At 51.1% G+C, this 8,563-nt stretch overlaps 1 protein-coding gene and 1 pseudogene across 1 annotated transcript in view; both read right to left on the bottom strand.

The window, feature by feature from the left end:
• CHD6 (chromodomain helicase DNA binding protein 6) overlaps positions 1–4,326 on the bottom strand; it is a 169,067-nt gene extending 164,741 nt beyond the window's left edge. Inside the window, exon 1 of the mRNA XM_040330292.1 lies at positions 4,245–4,326. The gene's annotated coding sequence lies outside the window, so the exon portion shown is untranslated. The remainder of the gene's footprint in view (positions 1–4,244) is intronic.
• Positions 4,327–8,242: 3,916 nt separating this feature from the next.
• On the bottom strand, positions 8,243–8,354 carry LOC120919651 (annotated as a pseudogene).
• Positions 8,355–8,563: the final 209 nt, after the last annotated feature.

Here is an 8,563-nt window from a genome sequence, read left to right on the forward strand (position 1 = left end):
TAGAGGCAGCGCACACAGCGTTAAGTCAGAGGTTGCAACAGTTATCTATTTCAACGGACGCCAGCAGCTCAATACACGTGGAAAGGGAAAGGAGAGGTATTTTGGCTTGTTCTGCGCGGTGGGGCAGGGTGCAGCATGAAAGCGTGCATCACTGTACACTAGATGCGGCGCACACAGCGTGAACACAACCACTGGCTTGCGCCATTTATCTCTTAAAACGTACTTTGGCAGCTAGGGTACAACGCACTTTAAGGGAAAGGAAAATAATTCTGGCCTCTTCTGCGCAGGGGAAAAATGCGTTGTACCGCTAGCGCACGTTGGAAAAAATGCAGCATGCAAGCCCACGTCAACGCAAGCTAGACGTGGCACACAGTGTGAACCCAGCCACAGGCTTGCACCATTTATCTTTTACAACGCACGCCAGTGGTACAACGCACTTTAATGGAAAGCCATTTCAGCGTCTACCGTGCAGAAGAAAAAAAATGCAGCATGCAAGAGCGCGTCAGCACATGCTAGACGCAGTGCGCACAGCGTGAACCCAGTCACAATCTTGCGACATTTATCTTTTACAACGCACGCCAGCGGTTGAGGTACAACACAATTTACGGGAAAGGAAGAGTATTTTGGCTTCTTCTGCGCATGGGGGAAAAAACGCAACCTGTAAGTGCGCATCAACGCATGCTTCAGGCAGCCCACACAGCGTTAACACAGTCGCAGGCTTGCAACAGTTATCTTTTTCAACGCACACCAGTGGCTGCAGCGGTACAATGCAAGGGAAAGGTATTTTGGCTTGTTCTGCACAGGGGGGGACTCAGCATGCAAGCGCGCATCTACACACTAGATGCGGCGCACAGAGGGTGAACCCAACCATAGGCTTGCGCCATTTATCTCTTATAACGCACTCCGGCAGCTAGGGTACAACACACTTTAAGGGAAAGGAATTTTGGCTTCTTCTGCGCAGGGGGAAAGAAATGCACCATGCAAGCGCACGTCAACGCAAGCTAGACGTGGCGCACAGTGCGAACCCAGCCACAGGTTTGCACCATTTCTCTTTCACAACGCAGGCCAGTGGTACAACGCACTTTAATGGAAAGGCATTTCAGCGTCTACCGTGCAGGGGGGGGGGGGGAATGCAGCATGCAAGAGCGCGTCAGCACATGCTAGACGCAGTGCGCACAGCGTGAACCCAGTCACAATTTTGTGCCATTTATCTTTTACAACGCAGCGGCTGAGGTAGAACACAATTTACGGGAAAGGAAGAGTATTTTAGCTTCTTCTGCGCATGAGAAAAAAACGCAACCTACAAGCGCGCATCAACGCACGCTAGAGGCAGCCCACACAGCATTAACACAGTCGCAGGCTTGCAACAGTGATCTTTTTCAACGCATACCAGTGGCTGCAGCAGTACAATGCAAGGGAAAGGTATTTTGGCTTGTTCTGCACAGGGGGGGACTCAGCATGCAAGCGCGCATCTACGCACACTAGATGCGGCGCGCACACAGTGCGAACCCAACCACAGGCTTGCGCCATTTATCTCTTACAACGCACTATAAAGCAACGGAATTTTGGCTTCTTCTGCGCAGGGGGAAAAATGCAGCATGCAAGCGCACGTCAACGTAAGCTAGACGCGGCGCACAGTGTGAACCCAGCCACAAGCTAGCACCATTTAACTTTTACAACGCATGCAAGTGGTCCAACGCACTTTAACGGAAAGGCATTTTGGCTTTTTCTGGGGGGGGGGGGGGGGTGCAGCATGCAAGTGCACGTCAACGCAAGCTAGACGTGGCGCACAGTGCGAACCCAGCCACAGGTTTGCACCATTTCTCTTTCACAACGCAGGCCAGTGGTACAACGCACTTTAATGGAAAGGCATTTCAGCGTCTACCGTGCAGGGGGGGGGGGGGGAATGCAGCATGCAAGAGCGCGTCAGCACATGCTAGACGCAGTGCGCACAGCGTGAACCCAGTCACAATTTTGTGCCATTTATCTTTTACAACGCAGCGGCTGAGGTAGAACACAATTTACGGGAAAGGAAGAGTATTTTAGCTTCTTCTGCGCATGAGAAAAAAACGCAACCTACAAGCGCGCATCAACGCACGCTAGAGGCAGCCCACACAGCATTAACACAGTCGCAGGCTTGCAACAGTTATCTTTTTCAACGCATACCAGTGGCTGCAGCAGTACAATGCAAGGGAAAGGTATTTTGGCTTGTTCTGCACAGGGGGGGACTCAGCATGCAAGCGCGCATCTACGCACACTAGATGCGGCGCGCACACAGTGCGAACCCAACCACAGGCTTGCGCCATTTATCTCTTACAACGCACTATAAAGCAACGGAATTTTGGCTTCTTCTGCGCAGGGGGAAAAATGCAGCATGCAAGCGCACGTCAACGTAAGCTAGACGCGGCGCACAGTGTGAACCCAGCCACAAGCTAGCACCATTTAACTTTTACAACGCATGCAAGTGGTCCAACGCACTTTAACGGAAAGGCATTTTGGCTTTTTCTGGGGGGGGGGGGGGTGCAGCATGCAAGTGCACGTCAACGCATCATAGATGCAGTGCGCACAGCGTGAACCCAGTCACAAGCTTGCGCCATTTATCTTTTACAACGCACGCCAGCGGCTGAGGTACAACACAATTTATGGGAAAGGAAAAGTATTTTGACTTCTTCTGCACATGGGGTAAAAAAAAAAATGCAACCTACAAGCGCGCATCAACGCACGCTAGAGGCAGCGTTAACAGTCGCAGGCTTGCAACATTTATCTTTTTCAACGCACACCAGTGGCTGCAGCGGTACAATGCAAGGGAAAGGTATTTTGGCTTGTTCTGCACAGGGGGGGGGCTCAGTATGCAAGCGTGCATTACGCACACTAGATGCGGCGCACACAGGGCGAACCCAACCACAGGCTTGCGCCATTTATCTCTTACAACTAGGGTTGCCACCTCATCCCTTTAAAAAGGAACACATCTGAATTACACAGGTTCTGTGGCTAATTAAGGTGGTAATTAAACTCACTTGGTGCCTTATCTGCATTAAATTAGCCTCAGAACCTGTGTAATTCAGATGTGTTCCTTTTTAAAGGGATGAGGTGGCAACCCTACTTACAACGCACTCCGGCAGCTAGGCTACAACACACTTTAAGGGAAAGGAATTTTGGCTTCTTCTGCGCGGGGGGAAAGAAATGCACCATGCAAGCGCACGTCAACGCAAGCTAGATGTGGCGCACAGTGCGAACCCAGCCACAGGCTTGCACCATTTCTCTTTCACAACGCACGCCAGTGGTACAACGCACTTTAACGGAAAGGCATTTTGGCTTCTTCTGGGCAAGGGGGGGGGGAATGCAGCATGCAAGTGCGCGTCAGCGCATGCTAGACGCAGTGCGCACAGCGTGAAGCCAGTCACAAGCTTGTGCGATTTATCTTTTACAACGCACGCCAGCGGCTGAGGTACAAGGCAATTTATGGGAAAGGAAAAGTATTTTGGCTTCTTCTGCGCATGGGGGGGGAAAACGTAACCTACAAGCGCGCATCAACGCACGCTAGACGCAGTGCACACAGCGCGAATCTAGCCGCAGGCTTGCAGCCGCTGGTGTTTCTAGGTGAGGCAGGATCTGTAGGCCTGAACAGGTATCTATGTGCAGATGACAACAGTCTGTGGCACACAACAATCTGCAGTACACATGCAGCCTGGCACACGTGTGTTTCTAATCATTTGCATTCTGCACCCCCCTCCCCCCCTCATACACAGCTCAATCCCCTGACTGCAACACCTTCACGCAGCTGCATGCCTTCCTCTATGAAGCCATTCCTATTTGAGCATTTTCATGCCCTTTCAGCACTCGCCCCCCCTACTCCACCCCCACTTGGTACTGCCCACACCATACGCTTCAGTGCAGTGGGCAGAACCATAAGGGGCATGAAGGGGGGGGTGGGTGGGCCGAATCCTGGAAACCCCAAATACAAAAGCCTGCGAGGGAAGTAGAGGAAGGGAGACGGAGGAGGAGGGGTTAAATAACATATAGCCCGGATAGAAGATAAGGACCGGCACCCCTTCCCGAGGTGGACACGTTTACAGGCACCCCCCTTCCCTCTCAGGGAAGCACACACAATAAGCAAAGGGGGAAAAAATCTCAGTTTCATTCATAAGAGATGCCCAGGAAGGGGACGGAGGGCTGACACGGCTCCACCGCGGCCTACAAACTAGCGGAGACGCCGCAAATTAAAAGTTAAGAGGAGAACTTACCTAAAATGGCCACTGCTGCAGCCAAAATACAAACAGCTATTATTTGGTGAAGTTTAGCACAAGACACCCTGCAAGGACACCCTAACCTGACGGCGGAACGCCTCCCCTCCGCGCTCATTGGTCGTCAGTCTGGCAGGCCGCACCGAGGCTCGTAGCTGATTGGACGGCGGCTTGTCAAACAAGTGGTGGTCGTTTCAAGGCTGGTTGCGGCGTGGTTATTGCTTTGCTCCATTGTGCTGCTATTTGCATGGATGAGATGTGCTCTGTGATTGGCTGAGCTGAGGGAAAGGGGGGTACTGGAGGGGGGTGCAGTGTGTGAGACAAGGGGGAGGAGGAGGAGGGGGGACTCAGGGGGGGTCCTGCTGGATATTTGAGCTGCTTTTTCCTGCTGGCTTCATACTAATCTCTATCATGCATTTCAGAGCATGCAGCCCCCAGGTATACTGGGAGAAGAACTGAGGGCTGCTGGGTAGACTGGTGCTGCATAGAGGTGGCATGTGCTTGGAAACACACCTCCCAATTCATGGGCACAAGGGGTATGTCTGCCCCAGGCTGCCAATGGGCACAAGGGGTATGTCTGCCCCAGGCTGCCATGGGCACAAGGGGTATGTCTGCCCCAGGCTGCCAATTGGCACAAGGGGTATGTCTGCCCCAGGCTGCCAATGGGCACAAGGGGTATGTCTGCCAATTGGCAGACATACCCCTTGTGCCAATGGGTATGTCTTCCCCAGGCTGCCAATGGGCACAAGGGGTATGTCTGCCCCAGGCTACCAATAAGTACAAGGGGTATGTCTGCCAATGGGCACAAGGGGTATGTCTGCTCCAGGCTGCAAATGGGCACAGGGGGTATGTCTGCCCCAGGCTGCCAAGGCGCATGTCTTCCCCAGGCTGCCAATGAGCACCAGGGGTATGTCTAATCTAGGGTGACAGTGGGCACAAGGGGTGTGTCTAATCTAGGGTGGCAGTAGGCACAAGGGGTATGTCTGCCAATGGGCACAAAGGGTACATCAAATTTAGGTTTGCAATGAGCTCATGGTATTTGCCTCATCCAGGTTGGCAGTGGTCACAAGCCGTCTAATTCAGGTTGGCAATAAGCACATGAGATATGTCTAATCCAATTTGACAGTGAGCACATGGGGTATGTCTAATCTGGGTTGGCATTGGGCGCAAGAGGTATGTCTCATAATTGGCAATGGGCTATATCTAATCCAGGTTGGCAATGGGCACAAGGCGTATGTCTGCCCCAGGCTGGCAATGGGCACATGGAGTATGTCTGTCTGAGGTTGGCAATGGGCACAAGGGGTATGTCTGCTGCAGGCTGGAATTGGTCACAAGGTGGGTGTCTAATTCAGGTTGGCAATAGGCACATGAGATATGTCTGATCAAACTTGACAATGGGCACAAGGGGTATGTCTGCTGCAGGTTGGCAGTGGGCACAAGGGGTATGTCTGATTAAGGTTGGCATTGGGCTCAAGGGGTATGTCTGTTGCAGGTTGGCAGTGGGCACAATGGGTATGTCTCTCACTGGATGGCAGTGGGCACAATGGGTATATCTAATTCAGGTTGCCATTGGGCACAATGGGTATGTCTCTCACTGGATGGCAGTGGGTACAAGAGATATCTACTTCAGGTTGCCATTGGGCACAATAGGTATGTCTGTTGTCATCAAAAGTGAAAGCAAGAGAAAATTCAACATTTTGGGTTATCCCCAGAACAGTAATAGACAGGAAATCTTCCAACGAGGGGCAGCAATTCTGGTGATCTTTCTTGGTGACAACAAAGTATTCCCTCACTTTGGAGTGATTCCCTCCCACTTCCTGTTTTGGCTATGGGACAGGAAGTGAAGGGAAAGCTCTCCAGTAAGACATAGATGACGAAACTGACAAGTGTTATAACCCTCCTTTTCTCTATCCAAAATAAAAATATAAATAAAATGTCTGTAGTTCCACTTTAACCATACTGCATATCCATGCAGTGCCATTCATAGGATGCAGCATCTTTGTGACACCCTGAACGCACACTTTCTGCGTTCAGGGACCTGCATCCACATGGCTGTCATATTGGGAGCAGTGGTCGTGTCCATACAGCCGCTGCATCCCAATTCATATGAATGAGGAGACATGGAACACCTGTGCATCCCCCGTGTGAGCAAACAGAGCCCTCACACATGTGTACACTGTAGTACACCCGTGTGAAGGCCTTATGAGCAGTAGGTGAGGAAATGGAGGGGATGCCACCTTGCTTTGACCAAGATTTGCACAGAAATATTACATGTGTGCCCTAAGGATAAAAAAGTACAAGGCGGCATTTAGAGTCCATTTACACTTGTGCGACTTCAAAATCCTGCGATTTCCATCGCAACTTTACAGTGCGATTCTGATGCAATTAATGCCGATGTGAATGAGTGCGACTTTGGCTTTGACCAATGTAATGGTTTGTGCTCTACAAAGTCGCATGTATATCACGTAGGTGCAACTTTTGAGGGTTTAACTTGAAGTCTGTGGCCCTCAAGTCGCATGAAAGTTGGACTAAAGTAGTGCAGGAATTATTTAAATCACTTTCCGACCGCGCTACAGCCGAATGACGGCTACAGCGCCATAAGACTGCGTTCCGTGATCGGACCCAGCTGCGGGGCGTGGGTGGCGCTCTCTGTGATCAGTGTCCGGTGCCATCATCAGTGCATTCTCACCAGTGCTACCAATCAGTGTCCATCAGTGCGTCCTCATCAGTGTCACCTACCAGTCCTAACTCATTAGTGCAGCCTATAAGGGCCCATCAGTGAAGGAGAAATATTACCTGTCTGCAAAATTTTCAACTATGAAAACTGTTTTTTTTTTTTTTTCAAAATTCTCTGGGCCAGATTCACGTAGATTCCGGCGTAGCGTAGCGTAAGCTATTTACACTACGCCGCCGCAACTTAGTGGAGCAAGTGCCGTATTCTCAAAGCACTTGCTCCGTAATTTGCGGCGGCATGGTGTAAATGGCCCGGCGTATCCCCGCGTAATTCAAAGGGGGCAGCTTGTATTTAAATTAAGCGCGCCCCCGTGCCGAACGAACTGCGCATGCGCCGGCCCAGTGCTCATGCTCCGTAGTACACCGCAAATACATTGGTTTCGACGTGAACGTAATTAACACACAGCCCTATTCGCGATGAGTTACGTAAACGACGGAAAAACCCCGACGCTGTCCCGACAGCCATACTTAACATGGCATACGGCGGACCGACGTAAGGTTACCCCTCATATAGCAGGGGTAACCTTACGCTTACGGAGACGACGTAAACTACAGCGAAGTGGTGCAAAAACGTTCGGGTATCGGCTCATTTGCATATGCACCGCTGAAATCGACGTAAAAGCCACCTAGCGGTCAGCGTAGTATTGCATTTAGGATCCTAGCCTAACTCTGGCGTATCTTGTTTTGAGAATACAAAACAATGATACGCCGGCGGGATTTTTGAATTACGCCGGTGTATCTGTAGATACACCGGCGTAATTCTTTTGAGAATCTGGCCCTCTGTCTTTATTTGTTTATTTATAAAAATAAAAAAAACAGTGGTGATTCTGGGCACTTTCTGCCCAAGCCATTTTTCAGCTGAACTCCAGGGGCACATACTTACACTATAGGCTTTCTAGTTCCTATCTAACCCCCTGACCGGATCAGTGCAGCCCTCCACCCCTGCCAGGAAGTGAGCCCTTCAAGGTTTTCTCAGGGAGAACCGCTGGACGCAAAACGGTCTCCACTGGTACTAGCCCTTCCAGGCCCCCATCAATCCAGTGATTTGCATGGCACCACCCAGCTCCTCCACCAGATTGCCAACAGGGACATCCCCCACACCGACACCAGCCAGAAGGCCGAAGAAACCCGGCCCTTCAGCTAGACCCAATGCAGGAGCACCCTTCTGGATGGCTCAGACTCGACCATGGCTGGCCCCCAACGCCTGTCAGGGCACAACAGGCATGAATCCCTACTGAAACTGTCCTTCCGGGTGCAATGACACCATTGGATTTGCCTCCACCCTCCCTACACTTTGGGAGGAGCTTCAGTGCCTCCTCTGGCAACTGATAAGAACAGATACTACACTTGATCTTAGCCAAAAGGCCAAGAAGGAGGAGCCCACCCTTTCTGAAGCCAATTAGAGCCTCAGGCTCCAATCATGTGCTTAAAACAAAAAACATTAGAATCCAATGTGCCCTGCATGAGTGGCCGCCACTTAGTCCCCCTGAGCCATGATTGGCCAAAGGCACCCCGCCTTTGTTCAATTATGATGTGATTAGCCAAAGCATGCAGGTCAGGCGCATGCTTTGGCCAATCATCATACA

The sequence above is a fragment of the Rana temporaria genome, chromosome 12 (genome assembly GCF_905171775.1).
Source record: "Rana temporaria chromosome 12, aRanTem1.1, whole genome shotgun sequence".
Lineage (NCBI taxonomy): Eukaryota > Metazoa > Chordata > Amphibia > Anura > Ranidae > Rana > Rana temporaria.